The sequence below is a fragment of the Haemaphysalis longicornis genome, unplaced genomic scaffold (genome assembly GCF_048455015.1).
Source record: "Haemaphysalis longicornis isolate Haplotype H1 unplaced genomic scaffold, Haemaphysalis longicornis Haplotype H1 scaffold_4, whole genome shotgun sequence".
In the NCBI taxonomy this organism is placed as follows: Eukaryota; Metazoa; Arthropoda; class Arachnida; order Ixodida; family Ixodidae; genus Haemaphysalis; species Haemaphysalis longicornis.
Window position 1 is genome coordinate 162535113 of NW_027526361.1, and position 17922 is coordinate 162553034.

Consider the following 17922-nt stretch of genomic DNA (forward strand, 5'->3'; position numbering starts at 1 on the left):
CATTTCGGCGTGCTTGACAGTCTACATGCCGGACCAAATAAAAAGATTTTACGTGCTAATTTTGCCTTACCTGAACTCAACTATCTTCCAACTTTGTAGCCCGCTGCTGTCTCAGCCTGCCGTACTGTGTTTTACCATTAGGCTTGTACCGGCAACAACCCGCCTCGGTGGCTCAGTGGCTAAGGAGTTGTGCTGCTGGGCCCAAGGACGCGGGTTCGATTCCCGGCCGCGGGGGCCGCTTTTCTGATGGGGGGCAAAAAGCGAAAACGCCCGTGTGTTCCAGATTTCGGCGCACGCTAAAGATCCCTACTTGGTCAAAATTAATACGGAGCTCACCACTACGGTGCGCACGTGTAGAGTCGGCACGTTAAACCCCATAATCAATCAACTGTAGCGGCAGCATCACTCAAACTAACAATTTTTCGCGGCCAGTGAGCAATGCCGTCATTTCCTTTTCGCGACAGAAACGACATCGTCTATAATGGAATATTATAATGCAATGCAGCTCCAGGCTCATTTTTGCTAGAGACTCGCATCGTATCGCGAGCCGGCTCTCACGAAACTCGCACTTCAGTACCCTTTGTTACAACCGTGATTATATATGGATGCAAGAGATGGCCGGGCAACCACAATGAATGAAACTACCTTTTGCGTCGCAGTCTTTATTAATCAGAAGGTAAACATTATAGAGTACAAGTTCAATGCAATCATTTCACTGAACAAGGTGATAGCATTGGTTCTTCTACGTCACAGTGTGAAAGCAAAATTGTGTATTTGTGACACCAGGGTTATAGCAGTGTGTGCGTTAAGTGGCTTGAAAAAATAAACAATTGTTCAGAACGTCAGCTTCAACAATAGAGTTATGGAGAGCGCTCACATTCACTGTGACCAAATAGCAAAGAATGTCGCACATTCAAGCAGGATGTTTGCAGAACTAAGTCATCAAACAACACAAAACTTCTCCTCAAGCCTTTCAAGAGAGCCGGAAACATTCGGTCATACGCCTTCCACAGTCATATTGTGAAATGTAACCAGACGAATGCAAACTGAGCCATAAAATGAGCATAACTGGACTGGTCGACCCGGTTCATGATCTCAGTATCAATGCAGCACAAACAAGCGGTAGCGGGAAGCAGATATTTCGACCTAACGCAGGATGCTGTCGTTGGCACAAATGCAATAACAGCTTTGCTCAATTTGCACATCAACCAAGATGTTCTCGCACACGGGTGCTTTTTGATAAACACTGGGCCTGTCGAAGAGCCGCGTAATCTTTGTCAATGCAATGACTTCAAGAAATGCCTGTTTGAAGTCGTTAGCTCAAACTGCATGTACAACAGTGACACTGAAAACAGGTAGACCGATATAAATTCGCTGCAATTTAGACCTTCTTTATAAAGAAATCACACAAACAAAACTGTAATTTGAGATACACGCCCATCTACGGCGACGTGATCAGGCAGGAACCCCTCTAACTTGATATACACACACTTTTGAGGTTTCAACAACAGGTAACCTTTGCAAAGGAGGAGGATACTTACACCAGCACGACCCACTTGGGGAAAGAAGGAAGTGCAACTAAGCAGAAAAAAAGGCGGGGTGAGCTGAACTGTTTACAGAAGTTGCGCGCGAGCAAGCCTAGACTGACAAGAATGTGCGCGCGTGTAAACAACTACTGCGGACTAAACTAAGCAAACCGCCGTTTAGTTCTAGACGTGACCGGCTGGAAGCGTCGCCGGCTAACCATAGAAAGGGCGGAAACTAAAGATAAGGAAGCCACGGAAGGCTGCCGTTTATTTTTGGTGGAAAGGGGAGAAAAGAAAACACAACCAGTCAACTCGTCCTGAACACTCGGTGCTGAGTCGCGGACGGTGTTGTAAAAAAAGGGTAACTTGTATTTGTGATCTCAGAGATGCAGCCTGTATGTTCTTAAGTTATTTTATTGCAAGAAAGCAAGATGCTCGAAATTACACTCGATTTCCGCTGTTACCTATCTTGCACAAAGCACCTCGAAAATAACGTAGTTTTTTTTTGTAATTCACGTCTCCTGATGGCCGCATTACTTACACTCTTTCATGAGACAATTATAGTGCTTGACTTCTTGTCTTTGTTCTCCAAGACGCGACACAATGGTTACACATTCGGTCTTCAATTAAACTCTGAAATAATATTAAACATAATTTATTTGCTTCCACTAGTTTCTGCGGACAGGTATGGCTAGCTAGTAGCTTGGCATTCATAAGGGGCTTAAAAAATAGGCGGCCACGAAAATCCAGTGGGCCCTGCCTCTGTCACCAATCCATACACCTTGTGGCACACGCTATCGCTCTTTTGGCCATACTTTATTTTCTCTCCTATGTTACCAACCGGATGAACAAACTATTTAGCAAAATGTACACAATTATGACGCGATAGGGAATAGACCGGCAAAACTAAGAGCTGCAAATTCCTCCGGGGGTTTTTGTGTGTATTTCCTTCCCAGTGTGTAAAATGGGATTTCAAAGTAAAGGGCCACACTAATACTGATGCAACCAGCCGTATTTGATTTGAAGCACACCATCAGTTGTCCAGATGGGTAGGTCGAATGCAGCATACTTTCTGCACAAATGTGAAACGGGCTGCAAGCAAAACTGTGACCGCAATGGTGCATTCTGATCCGCAGTCGTGCAATCTTGCCGCGGGCAAAAGGCTCAAAGATGTGCAGGACCTGATAGCCATTCCACACATGGCACCGCCTGTTGGCTAAGCCACTGCGTTTCCCCAAGGCTTGTGTGAGGCGAAATAAAGCGCCAACCCCTACGAGCTGCGAATGAGGAGCTAAGAATGAAAAAAGCCTTTGGAAGATGATATGGCACACGCAGCATGGCTGCCGTTCTCCTCCCAGCACAAAGGGCTCGCCCATTGTCAAGCTGGGCAAGCGTCGCGCCTGAGAGCGAAACACCGGCGGACTAGTCTAGAAGCTCTTCCCGTCTATGTACAATTAGGGCCAAGGCGGCGATCAGTACACAGGCGGCGGCATTGCTCCACCCGCTGAGCTACTTCCACTGCGCGGTACGAATGTCAATACCAATTTCATGCCCCGGAAAAAAAAATCACCCAAAGAACCAGCAGTTAAGTATACTCACGTGGGTAAAGTTTTGTACAAATATCCAACAAGTTTCCTTTCGCGGGCTATAGGTACATGTTAACATTAAAAAACGCTACAGCAGCCAACATCATTCGAAATACCACGAAGTTCCGAACACTGCGAAAGCTTTTTGCGGTTACCTTCTTGGAAATGTAATGTAGTGCCGCGGTGGATCTCTGTGGGGCATTTTAGCCATATCGAGAAATGCTGCAAATGCAGGTACGTTACCACGAGCGTAAACCATCACCTTCACCCATCGCTGATTTAAAGGAAGCGACAAACTGGCATTCCTCGTGGCAGTGGCTACAAAGGACATCAATCGCGTTAAAACCTTTACCGTTGCCTGTACAATTTTTAAAGCCACATCGGCTGCTGCGGCTTCCAGCTCTATAACTACTCGCGACTACAAGTGCTGTAGTGCATGCTAATATATGTAATCACGTTGAAATTGTGACTTCATTAAATTTAAATTAAAGCAAAGCAAGCAAATATTCCTACATTTTGGTTCAGCCTAACAACAGCGCGAGCAGGATGGTGAGGGCTGCTCCATTTGTCCCCGCCTTTCTCGCGCTGTCCTTAAGATGACAGCATGCCAACTCTCCCGGCCCACCATTCTTTTACATTTTGGTTCATTTTTACAAAGAAACAGTTCGGCGAAAATTCCTCTCAAGGACGTGGTTTGGACACTTCATGATTTTAGAACAATTTCAAGCAAACACGAAGTACACCATTTCAAACATTTGCACAGCCAAAACTATTGCACACAAAACAACTTGGGAAAGGAAATGACTCAGCAAGCAAAAATGGCAGCCGCTTGAGACGCACAAGGAAAGTTTTAAAAATAGCAAAAATACGTAATACTGTTGTTGCTTTTTTTTTCACAGCTAATACTCAACGAAGGTATACAATTCTGCGCTGTACAGTCTCAATTGGAAGTTCTAGAACAGAAGCGCATCACAAGAAACAGTTGTGAGGAAAATTGGTAAAAACAAAGGTAAAAATTAACGTGACAAGCCTCAATGAGACTTTGGACCATTAGTGTCAAGGTCTCGATCACAGAGCCAACAGAAAGATGTAAAATGACTGGTCGACTAGAAGCTTCAACAATCTTATCAATATTAATAAATTACACGTTATATGATATGAACACAAAAAGTGTGAAAAGAAAACCATGCGCAACGCAACTGGTGTGCTTAGTGAAGAGAGCGTGCGCTGTTAAATATTTTGGTGTTTCCCCTGCAGTCACTAAAATCCAGTAGCAAAGGGCAACTTCCTGGCTTGGCTTAGTGCCTAACCAGCCTTCATTTAAAACAATCTAAGCAAATCCATAAGGAACTCAATAAATATACCAGTTGAAGACCCGAACAGACATGATGGGTTGCTCCGAGCGCCCACGTGCTCGCAAACAAATCGCGCCGTCTGGCTACGCAGGGATATTAGAAGGAAATTAGCCCAGTTACACAGCTATTGCAAAAATGAAGCAATATTCAATTGCTTCATTTCACTCGAGGACTCTACAAAACCTAGCAAATTTGGAGCTACGTTACGCCGCAAGGAAAGCGTTTTTTTGGAAACCAACAACTGATAAGGAACCACCTACGAGTTAGAAAAAATTGTAATGACGTTATGCAAACATTTGCCAGTGTGACACCAGGATTATCAAGTATGTAAAAATAAATTTTTTGTTGCTTTTATAAAATTGAGTTGAACTTAAACGTGAAATTGACTACAACTAAACATACCAGCCCAACAAAGCTTTGAGCAATCCTTACACACTTTTTAGTGTCATTTACCATTCCACTCAAAATGACTAAGATTCCGTTGTTCTTGTTTTAACTTCACCAGTGAATTTCATAGACTGCCCATTTGATGTGCAATACCCTGACCAGCTGTTTATATACAACGGAAAGCATTGAGGCAAAATAGTAACGCCGCCTAAACAGGCATAAACCAGAACAAAAGCATCAGCAGAAGGTATGAACAATCTTCATCAGGACGACAAAGTTTAGCTATTCTTTTTTTCATCCAGCGGAGCCCTGTCTTGTCCGGGTCGTTAAGTACATGCCAGCAGAGCGCTATTTGATGCGTGAGTAGGGGAGGCGTTTGTCCATGTGTTCACTGCACTGACCCATAGCTGACGCCGCCCCCGCCTTACTGCGGGGTTAAAACACTGTGTATGTACATACCAATAATGCATGCCGAAAAAAAGAGCAAACGTTTCAGTGGGTCCTGTTAAACCACGCCAGAAGCAACGAATGAGCTCCGGCAAGAGCACCGAAACCACGCAGCGCGGGGGGGGGGGGAGGGGGGGGGGGGCGGGAGCCTTTTTTTTTTTACCCGGTCGCTTGCGCTGTTTTGTTCCAGTGTCATGACCCAACAAGCCCAAACACGTCCCCTGAGGAAATTCCTTTCGCACAGGTCAGATGTTAGTGTGCCTGATAATGGAGATGAGATGATTCCTTATATATTTTTATATATGGATTTATAGGGGTGATATATATAATATATTATTTATATATTTCTGTATAACCAGTGTGCGATGATATCCTATGCAGAAGGAAACAACAAAAGAAGCGAGCGATGGTCGGCGGGATACGTGAGAGGTTAACGGATGTGCCAAGGCATCTCGTGACTCAGAGAAACCAAGCGGTTTTCTCCGCGCCTCGGCCGGCCGTCCAGGCACCCATGTGGTGCTGTGACGACCGTGCGAAGAGTTAACAGAATATCTTTGGCAACAACGAAGCTGGTTCCGGCGCATCAAGGACCGAACAACCGACGATGAGAGGGGTGCACGGCAACCGGTTCTTGGTCGGAAAATTGTAAATGCTGAAACGCCAGCCTAACAGCGCCCATGGCACACCGCCGGACTCCACTCCCACTCGACTCCTCCCGATGACGCCAGACTGTGCGCACTCGCACCGGTTCCCTGGCTGCTCTTGCCGGAAGATACTCTCGAGGCAGCCGAGACGGGACCCCGCGAGCTGTGCACCGGTGTCTCTGCCACGCATCGGGTAGCGCTTGTAAGGCGAAGCAGTAGAGCACAATATTCGCCGCAGGGGCCACAATTGTGGTTTTCTTTCAGTGTGTGACGATAGGTTAGCATGCCAAAGCGAGAAAAGGCGCCAAGCGGGAAAGGAATGTGCAGGGTTGGGTCCTCTGGACGGCAGAGGATTTGAGAGTGCTGGACTTGTAAAACTGCACCTGGTGTCAAAAACGCGACAGGCATACTATGCTAAAGCAAGTAGGTGTCTCATGACGAAGCACGAGTGAAAAGTTCCGCTTTCCTTCCCAGCCTTGAACTGCTCTACTCTCCCCAAGCGCTTCTACTTCAAAAATGCACGCGTAATATAGCAGAGTGTTTGCTGCAAGTGTTGTAAAGGAAGGATAATTGCAAGCCACCACGCCGCCGGTGCTACTGGCTAGGTTACGCAGTGCAGCAAATGACTAAGTGCTCTCGCTGTTCCGGCTCGTTCAGGGCGGCTGGCGGTACCAAAAGGCTTTTCGCGGATGTATTCGCCGCCTCGATCATCACGCCTCCCTACCCTGTTTGTTAGTCTCGCCTGGAGAGTTTCAGCAATCGAAGAACGGGCATCCGTGTTGAATAAAAAGCACAGGGCTACACGATGTACGATACCAAAAGTGAACCTACGACTGCCTCAGGCCTGGCGTCTCCAGCGGCCATCCTCTGTCAGATGAGTGTAAGGCAGAAGACGTGAGAGGTTGACAAAACGCTCATTAAGCAAGAGCTCATGCGAAGGCTATGACGTGTGAGAGAAGGGGAGAGCCAAAGGCTCACCGGAAGGGTGGAGGAAAGACGTGGAAATCGTCGAGGGAAGGTACACGTGTGTTTTTTTCTTTGTGTTTACCCTGTAGGTCTGCTTAACACAGTTAGCATACTCAAAGCCATTCAGACCACATGTAAAGGTCAAGACAGACCAAAGTGGATCTCACACAGCATTCAGAAAACCAGACTCGCAACTATACATTCTACGTGCGGGCGGCTGGTGCGCCACCGAGAATAGCCCCGCGATGCTGTTCGCATCGCAATACAAACGAGAATTTGTGCAGTGCATTGCCTCATAAAAGCCGTCAGTAATACTTGTTGTACAATTCCTCGCAGTGAGTGCTGTGCCCTGTTTTGAAACCCACAAGCTGAATAAGATTACAATTTCTGGCGCCATCCTTCCTTCGGGGGAGGGGGCAACCACCACTGCAGTGAGTAGCGACGGTGCCCGTCTAGTAGAGTGGCCAAAGGACCGACGAGTGGCTCCGTCCGGGCGTAGTGGCAACACTACGTCTGTTGCCGGCATTTAATAAAGTCTTTTTCACTCACTCACTACACTATTTGTGCATCAGTAGATATCAGTTTGTCTTCCGTCTAGCGAAGGCCGAAGCTGATGATAATGTTGAAATAAAGGGAACCATTGAACATTGTGTTTAATAATGTGCATGGCATGTGCTTAACAAAAACAACTATAAAAAAGGTAAAAGCAATATGAATTTGCGTACTGCTGTTTACATCAATGGGTGAAAAAGAAGCAAAGGTTCTGTCGCTGATTGTTAGTATCATCTACGCCCATTTTACATATCAAAGTCGTAGAAAATTTACGGTACATAGACAAATAAAACTTCTAGAGAATTGATAACACATAGACACACAGCACTTATGCTCAGACCTAAATTAACTGAACTGTGGTTGCGCCATTGACATCCGTGTAGGATAGACAAGTCGTTGGTCAACCAAGTTCAGGATGTTTCTTGGAGATTTTTGCTGAAAGAAACAAGGACTGGCCAGGTAGGTTGCTTATGATACTGGCAGGCTGTGTAATTCCTTTCTCTGCTATTCCCTTAAAAAACAAGCACTGCCGTGTCCCATCAGTAGAGGGCTTGAAAAGACATACCGGTTATTTCTTGTTCGTTCCTTTTTGCTCACCGAACACCAACAAGTAGAGTCAAGATGCCATACCCTGGAACTACAAAGCGGGGTTTGTCAGTTAGTTTCCCTGTCCATTCCTTTCAATAAGAGTGTGGATTGAAGTTGGGTTCACATACCGGCAAGACTCTACTCTGTAACATAACAGACTCCACAACTTATTGATAAACCAAACTCATTCGAACTTAATCTCCATTCTCTATCTTTTTAGTTTCAGCAATCACCTTTCACTTTTCGCTGCACCGGAGGTGTTCAGGAGTGCTTCCGCGTGAAGTTCAAGTCAGACGCACAACCGATGATGACATAGTGAGGGGGTTATTTTCTCTCCGCCATGAAAGGATTAGCGGTTTTGGCACCTGTGTCTTACAAAAGGGGTGAGAGAAGGGAGGGTAACTGCGTCATAGTGCGCAGTGCAAGACATGTGCATAGCTACTACCCCCTGATAACATCTGCTCAGCACTGCAATGTACGAAAAAAATTTCAGCAGCCTGAATGCCTGGGAAGTCATTTTTGGCGAAAATATTTCTGAATATTGTTGTCTGCTCTCGCTCTTGGTTGCCACTACAGCCACGGTCATTGTAACCGTACACTGTGACAATGCTAGTTGTTTCTACCACATTTCGCTGAATCTTTACTTAAATTCGGTGCGCTTGGAAGCCATTTACCATGATTCCCAGTGTGCATGATGTTCGGTTTCATGAGGCGAAAAGCAGCAGACCCATTACGCATCGTATGCGTCGGCCAAGTACGCTTGCAGGGCTCAGACTCGGTTGACGCACCAGCCGTTGAATACAGTGACCCGTCTCTAAGGACAGTCACATTCACGGTCACTTTTTGAAGAGCACACACTCCCACATTTCCATGCAAATTAAATGAACCACAAAAAGGAACCAAGCAGCACTGGAGGCAGGGGCAGCCCTGCCTCTTGTTCACCACAGCAACAATGAGAAAGCAACACACACTGGTTTCACAAAAAAGAGGAAAGCAAAGAAACAGCAACAAACTAGGTACAACGATGGCAATAACCAGAGCCTAAATGAAAACAGCCAAGAAAACATCAGCGAATGCAGCTCCTCTTGGCATCACTTTCAAAAAACCTTGTGTGATCAAAAATAGTCGTCTCTACAAACAACCACGCAAGTCACTCGAGCGTGGAACCAGTACGAAATGGTTACTCTTTTTGCTTCACCTTTCCACTCTAAAAATCTTCTGGCTTGTATATATATATATAATATAGTCATTTCCTTTTTATATTTATATATAATATGTATATATATATATATATCATCGTTACAGCGTGTGTATAGTAGTATATATTGTCATGCTTACGCTTGTCCCCGTATGTACAGGTGAACACGACTAATGCTATGGCTCTAGGAAAACTACAGAACTTGGCGCTGCTCGGACGCACTTCTTAACAGAGTCGCTTTGCGCGAGCACAACCCCACGTCGAGTTGTGCCTGTCGTTTCTGTGTGCGTGTGTGTGTGTGCGCGCGCGCGCGTGTTTGTGTGTGTGTGTGTACGTGTGTGTGTGTGTGTGTGTGTGTGTGTGCGTGTGTGTATATGCGCCTACACTACTCGCTGTGTCCGTGCGTGTGCAGCCAGAGTGTGCAGCAGAGAAGGAAGAAATAGTTGCACTGGCACAAGAGTCCCCACGGCACTGCAAGGGGGCGCAGAGGCGAGGGCACTTCCAGACCCGACGCTGATATGGATGCTCCCACCGGACGGTGTCCCCGGGCTGAGTGGCCGTCCCCGCTCATCCACCGTAGAAAAGAGGGCGGCCAGAAGACCTCACACGCCCCCTTGGCTGCCACCTCATCAAGTACACTGCACGACTAAGTCGGACATCTGGGAAGAATTATTTCTCAGCTACGCAGTCCCCTAAGCCTCCAACCCTTCCCCTTTTTACAGCGAGCACTGCTGAACACTTACACACTGTGTCAAGGCCTGGTCGGGTTGGCTACTAGACCTACTTAGCTAAACTGACTATGATTCGTAGCGTGTCATATGCGCTGCCCACAGTAGTAACAGTAGAAGCTCTTCTGGAAAGCCGAAAGGGTGCGTTCATTGAGCTCTGAAGCAATAGTTTCAGCTCCGGTGACTAACAATTCATCTAATACTGCCCTCACCACTGCCATCTAAAACGCGATCTTTGGCGGCTACTGTCCGTCTAACTACGTCTCTGATGTTTCACTCTGCTATCAAAACAGGCGCTGTCATCAAGGTCTTGGCATCTGAAAAAGAAGCACAAAAAAGCGTAAATTACGGTCTTTTTCACAACAAAATGGCAACAACGTCAAGATCTAATAGCTTTGGGAATAACTGTGACATACACAGGCAATTTGCAATCAGCGGCCATAATCAACTATTCGTCATACCCATCCATTTTTGAACATATTTTTAAGTGACGAGGTATTCCCAGTACTAAATGCACCGTCCTTGTACAAACGATTATTATAGGAGCAAAAGAAAGAACCCCAGTGAGCACATAATGCGCCCAGAAGGAAAACCATGGCTGTTATTTTGCCCAACAAGGTGTCTAATGGAGCTAACGACTTTGATTACTCATATTTCGAGGCTGATGCTCTCCAAACTCGCAAAAGCAATCACAAAACTAATCTTCCCTTTTGAGTTCTCCAAAACCAATATAAAAAAAACTTGCAAAAGGTAGCCTTTCAAAATAGGCAGTGATAAATACATCCTTGGGCACTGAAAAAGAACAGCTTCACTCTTCGTTGCTGATATCTGCACAAACTTACACCGAATGTGTGTGGGCACATAAAGTGCACTGCCACTCAGCTTGAGGCTGCCAGACAAACCGCGGTCTGGCTGATGCGCCGGCAAGATGCCGTCAACAAAGACAGTAAACTACACACATACACGTGCAAAAAGGTGCGCCACAACATGCTGACAATACTGAAAACAACACCAGTTAGCAGGTGTGTTTGGCCATGTGTTGTCTCAGAGTGCACAGAGGCCGGAATAAAAAAGCACACTTCGTCGCCTTCTTTTTACTCTTTGGGTTCTGCTGACAGCAGAATTATTCTACAATGCGAAAATTTTCCAGCTTCTGCGCTGCTCAAAGGCCTTCACGCTGCTGCACGCATCTGCTGATCCAAGAACAGCACGCGTGTAATCCAACACACGGTGGGAACTGCGTGACTAATATATGTGCCACACCTAAGCTGTTGGAGATGGCAGGAGTAAAGACGACAAAGATTCAGCTTGATTTCGTGCAGGTGGTGTAGAGAAATTATAATTTTGAGTTCAATGTTCCAAAGCGAAATCCCGGCTTTTCCGTGTTGCATAGTGAAAGGATCCCAATTGATGTAGATGCCTGGCGCTTTTTAACGTCCACCAAACATTTTGTAGGGAACCATTCTTTTTTCCACATGGTCTGCATCATAAATAAGGACACAGTGATAATACACCAAGATGGAGACCTAGGAATACCAGCACAAATCCTCTAATGCCATAACGCCCGTAGATTACGAGCGCCAGGTGCAAGTCATGGAGTATCCAAAGTTACACTAGCCTATCAGCTTGTAACAAAAACAGTTGCTGCGTCGAAACGTAGTATTCCGAAATATCTCATGATATTATGAAACCGTAGTAAAACGAGAAGGATAACCACTGTGCTATGAACCCATGACCACACGGCTCTTTTGTTCCCAACGCAAAGAACTTTACTGTGCCTTCCGCAAGCAGCCACTCCACATATACGCTTCGGCAGGTATTAATGAAGTCTTGGTGAAGGTCTAATTACACTAATCAGTGACCGCGGGAATCACTTCCACTAATGTCGACTCGTAAGTTCAAGTCCGAACAAATAAAATTTGCTTTTATTCACTGATTTTACCTATGCAACCATGTGGCATATCACAGAAAGAAAATAAATGCAATCGTGAATATAGATGCTCCAATATAATCCTGCCTGAAGTGTGCCCACGGTGCAAGTCCATTAATCTACGCCATAGACACGTTAATTTAAAACAAGGCAGTAGTTACAAGCCAGTTTTTCACTTGATGAGAGGAGGCGGCGGCCTCCGCACTTTAACCTACGGCTTCTATGGCGCGTCAGCAGATGGCGCTATAAGCTTCGGCAGTCATCGGCTCACTTGCGGGGTTCGGTAAGCCCTTACCGCAGATTACAAATGGTCGCGCCACATCAGCTTCGCCAAATGGTTAGGAAGCACTTCACTCAATGTGCAGTGCAGCCATACCCCAATTCTGTACGTTTGTAAAATTTTGTAGGGTTGTCTTAAGTGAGACATCCGGGAAAACGATGGTAATATGTTGCGCGAGAGAGAATTGAAAACAATTTGATCAATGATTGATGACTACATCCTTTTCCATCAGCGGCCATAGTAATCAACTTCTGTTTAGAGGAGTCCAATTTCGTAACGGCGCCATAGTGATGCTTGGAGGGTGTAGGTTGAGGGTTACTTTTTTGGATTTCATATCCCCTAGGCTTTGTGAGGCAACCCATATTCGCCTCTGTGTAGCATGAATCCTTCCCATATGTCAAATTTGGTTTTCTTTTTCTTACACAAATTATGTAAATGACCACCCCGCCAATTGGAGCATGGTCATTTATTAACACGACTACTCCATTTAGCATAAAACGCGAATACAACAAGCATTGATGCAGCAACTTAGGAAGAATACTGCCATATGTTTTTTTCTAGCTTTTGGCATGCTTTCAGGATACCTACCTGTATAATCATGTCGCTTTTCACATGCAAGGACTTTTTGTTACTAAGAAAGAGGACTCGTCATAGCGACTATGCCCCACAGCAACGTCCACAAACACGACGTCTATGAATTCGTCCGTTTCGACGCGATGCATGGCCCCCGTTGGCGCAGCTAGTGGCAAGGTTGATGCTGAGGCAAAGAGCTCATCAAATGGTGACGACGTGGAAATACTTTGTTCAACAACATTGTCGTTGTCATCGGCTACATCAGTCGCGCAGTGTGCGCATGAACCGCTCGAGCGATATCGAAACTGTAAGACGTGCGGCCAGTACAGACGAGCAGAAGTGACATTGCGTGGCCGAGTGCGCGGACGGCCGACCGGCTGTTCAAGTGAAAGCTCGGATGCCTCCTCGTCACGACTAAACACTGCGCCGGGTAGCGGCTGGTAACTGTAATGCTTAAGACTGATCAAACAGACAGTCACTTAGGCACTGCCCATAGCGCGTTCACGGTGACAAATGGTTGAGCTGAAGCGTCGCTCGAATTTGTCCTTAGGAAGCACCTCGCGCACGAGCCACGCAAGGGATCCGAGTTCAAAAACACCGCTTTGGTTTTTGTTCAGGCTCAATTCTGGCTCCAAGAAGCATCAGGCTGAAAGTAACCGAAGGCGAAATATCAGTGCTTTTAGCAGCTCGCTGGACCCCCTACCAACTGACAGCCAGCACATGCAGAAATGCAAGCAGGCATTAAGGGCATGTTCACGCAATGGCCCCGCATTGTAGCAAGTACGCGCAGTGCTACATCGAGCAGTAATGCTTTTTATCGTTCAGCTGATACTACACTGCACACAACGATACCAAGCGACAGCACACCGATGCAGAACGTGAAAGGCGCTGACCCAGACGGCAAGCGGCACACTGTGACTTCATGCACTGCGGCCAGGAATGCTTACGGAAATAACTTTATGTAAGGTAATTTTTTTTTCTCTTCCGCTGCTGCTGTGCGGCCCTTGCAATGATTACTGATATTTTGTTGCGCCAACAGGGCACCTAAGTTATTGTTTTCTGAATTTGGGATAAGTATTTTAAAAAATGGGAACGTGCCTGAATGAGCGATGGCTTCACGTAGGCAATCCTCTGGAAGACCAGTAAATTCTTTGAATTGCCTCCTCACAGCTAATATAGCAATCAAAGCTAAAGCTACACACATACCCACCGGCTGTTTGTTGTCAAATACAAGTGGCTGCATTTTTCCTGCGTCATGCTGAATTCATATTTACACCGTTAACATTATGAGCGCCTACACGAACGACTTCAAAGGTGGCAATGCGAGTCCTGAATGATTCCCATTCCAATTTATTTGTTGCACCTCAAGAAAGACAAATGATTGTGAGGTGAACGGATGCCTTTGAAGAAAACACATTCAGCAGGATGTTCAAATTTTATCGAGAAACCTACAAGACCGAGCTTCGTTACAAAGTGAGCGCTCGTCCGTGCGTATTCTTTCGTCCCTTGTGTTTCTGCTGCGCTACATTTGTTCACTTCGTTAAAAAGTTCCGTCATATCCATCTTTACAAGGCGAATCATGTGGTCCATTGAAATGGTTCCTGGTAACTCTAGATAGGAGGTAATCCAAGGCTAAGAAAGCAACCTCGAACTTGCCGCACTAAAAACAAGAAACCCTCTCTCCTTTAAGGAACTTACGGAGCATAAAAATGTATCACTTATGGCGGTATTACGACAACTTAGCCTACAATAGGTTTTCAACTATTAAGAAATGTTTTATTAAACATCACATTTTGAACCATGCGACATCAGCTAGGACAATGTACGAGATTCATTGAAAGTTCAGACACCATCATGGCAACATAGTTGCTTAAATTGGTACTATTTTAGTAGATTAAATATATTCGCGTTGACCAGGTAAAATGTTCTTGCTTCTCGAAACAATAAACTGAACTAGCAGCTATGAATAAGAGTTGACAAACGTTTTGAGGTTGATGTTAGCGCTGTCAAGCATTAATTAGCTGCACAAGACCTTCGAAAATTTGCAACTCCACAACTCCAGAACGCTTTTATATTTGTTGAGGCGTTAGTGCGAACCCATACACTAATTGGCTGCCACCATGATCCTCCATTTCTCTAGTACTTTGGATTCAAAACCACCGGCGCTGTTCACAATATTAGGTAAAAAAGGTATAACAGACGCTAAAGAAGTATTACAATAAAAATTAGGCAAAGAGAGCTGAGATCTTAAAGAATGGTCCATGGTGAAGAAGCGAGAACTTTCCATACATGACAATACCGCCAATTTTGGCTGATTGGTAACCTGTACTTGCTGCAGAACATGCTGAGCTACAGAAAAAGAATACAGAACGGAAGCGACGAGGGCCAGCAAAGTGCGAACTACAATTAGTTCTATTCTGCATTCAGCCAGAGTATTTGTGGGCAGGCTGGCATCCCAGAAACTTAAGGGAGGTGTGGCTACTGAAACCGCATTTTTACTTATGTACAAAACTTAATCCAATCTGGAGCATTTATGTACCAACCCAGCCTATCAACAAAAATACAATCAGTTTAATGATATCTTTCTTGTCTTGATGTTAAAACAATTTACCTAGAAAATCTCACCCCAACAATTAGACGAAAACCCTAAAAGATTTTTATGTGTGACATCAGGGCAGTCTGTATCCAGAGAAGTTGTTGTTTTGTTTTTTAGGTATCCACAAAGGAAGGAAACATTTGAGCTTTGTTTTGGCAGCTGATTTCAAATGGAAAGAGCATCTTTTCCTACGTTAAGAGAATAAAAGTGTTATTTAACAGCGTTCTTACACAGAGGCGACATTACGACCACATGGACATACACAACTTGTTTTTCCTAATTAGTGCATATTCGGGAACTTTGACGCGCACACACCTATTTTAGTTTTGCTAATAGGATGGTAATAAGTGCTTGTATTTAGAAGAACTTTGCTTCATAATTAGTAAAACCGTTATACTTGTTCTGTACCCCCTTGAAAAGGGTGCACGGGCAAAAAGGGTCAATGCTCACTGTTGCTACAAGTAAAATAGCTTTTCTTGTGTTCGCAACCTCCTGAACTTTATCCTGCTGAGCGCAAGTTGCATATTTGTTAATTTTGTCCATGGGGAGCTCCCAGACCTGTAATTGCATCCACGCAATGTATCAAGACCTTCCGAAGTCTCATGTTCCTTTTTAGACGTTGTAACTGCCTACGTGCATTCATACCTGAAGGTGTGCGAATTCTTGAACATGTGAGAGCGAACCACATAGTACCTTTGTCAATAGTTTGATTCGCGTATCGAATGGGTAGCCTTCCATTTTTCAAATAGTCGAATACGTTTTGCTAATGTGCCTGGTTCAGCGGAAGCGCGAGATGTCGACGCACGCTTCCTCAATGCTGGCGTGCCTTCTGAGCATTTTCTGTGTAATCGGAATACGTCATTCAAATCGCACTTTCGACGAGCGATTTGTAGAGGCCGTAGAGGCCGTAGTCACCGTACACAGCACGCAGTCGCTTGTTATTGCATTAATGAGATCATCGTCGGCTCTGGCCGCCATTTTGAATTCTGGGGCCGGGTATTAGTGCAGATTTCGGGAAAGCAATGAGCCATACCAATGCTACCGTCGCTTCTGTTGTATGTTGACAGCGCCTCTATTTATTTAGAAAATGTAACAGGTGCTGGGGTTTTGCATGCAGTTGGTGATGCTTTTTGCGTGTTCTTTTGTTTATGTTTTAGACCACAGAGGATGATTTGGTGCGATGGTTTGCAACTATTACAGTGTAGCGTCTATACGGTTTTTCTGAGGCAAGCACCATCGTTGTCAAGCCCGTCAAGCCAGTCTTTGTTGTAAGAAATAAAGCATTCGTAAACTCCCAGTAAAAAAAAATACTTTTGACATTTGAGTATCCCCACGGGTACCTTGTTTACAATAAGCAGTGCCCTGGAAAATTATATACGTGCATTACCTGACCACACGGTATTTCGGAAACAATGAACTACAACTGTACTAACCCTACAGTGACTCGATGAACCTGTGACTGTAGTGCAGTTCTTTGACGTCAGCAGCATCTCTTATTTTGCCTAATTAACGGAGGTGCTGTCAACATACACCAAAAGCAGCGGCAGCGGTGGTATAGCTGATTGCTTTACTTAAAGCGCATTGAACAAAAGTGTACATCGCGAAAAAAAAGAACGAAGGATGAAGAGTGATGACACGGACAGGTCCTTCGGCCTTCGTTCTTTATTTGTGTGCTGTAAAATTCTGTCCAATGAAGTACGAACTGGCAAAAAGTTTAACGTTAATAACTTGGTGTATGTTACGTGCTGCGCATCATGCCCTCTTCTGATTCTTCAGGTACAGCCTTATGCTTCTTCGGCGACTAATGCAAGCTGCTATTCTGAGGCGCACCATGGGCTGTAGCGAATAGAAGTTTAAAAGTGCGTCCTCCAGGCTACAAAAAGTATGTCATGACTAAGTGCTATATGGAAGCATTTAAGCGAAAATTTACTACAACAGGCAACATGCAAAAGATGTAGTACTAAGCTGCAGACAACACCTGCCACCACAACGCCACTGGCATACCATTTGAGACCCAAACATACTGCCTTTGGCTGCTTGTTCTTGTCAGAGAAAGAAAGATGATCAAGATGGGTAAGTGCCCCACAGCCCTTCTATCAAGACAGCACTAGGGCATAAGCTGTCCAGACGTCGCTCACCAACGATAACTACAACGATTGCCCGAAAGCGCTGCTCGAGGCTGTGCAAGAATGCCAAGAAGTGCCTAGATACTCTTGCAACTGAAGTTACTAGGGAGAAGCTGTTCGTAATGATGGGGAATATTGGCGGGCGATATCGTCAGCGGGACGACAGAAGCTGGCTTACTATAATACGAAGGAGCTCCTTTTCTGCACAAAAATTCCAGTAATAACAAGGTTCGTAATTTATATTTCATATTGGATTCAATGTCCGGCTTGCTTATGAAATTTAATTCAATGTTCGATTCGAAGGTCACTGTTCGCTGTTCGTACACCAATATCGTAACTTTTAGTGCCGTTATTTGATAGCAGCGGACGATAAGCAGGTACATGTACACTCGTAAACAAGGGCTCTCCATCAAAAAACTTAGCAAGACATACGCACCTTC

The 17922-nt window shown here is 45.2% G+C and overlaps 1 protein-coding gene across 5 annotated transcripts in view; it reads right to left on the reverse strand.

Moving 5' to 3' along the window:
• Positions 1-647: 647 nt before the first annotated feature.
• Positions 648-17922, reverse strand: part of Bru3 (CUGBP Elav-like family member bruno 3) — a 533833-nt gene continuing 516558 nt past the window's right edge. For all 5 annotated transcript variants that reach the window (XR_013324255.1, XM_077707857.1, XM_077707856.1 and 2 more), the window contains one exon: positions 648-10294. The gene's annotated coding sequence lies outside the window, so the exon portion shown is untranslated. The remainder of the gene's footprint in view (positions 10295-17922) is intronic.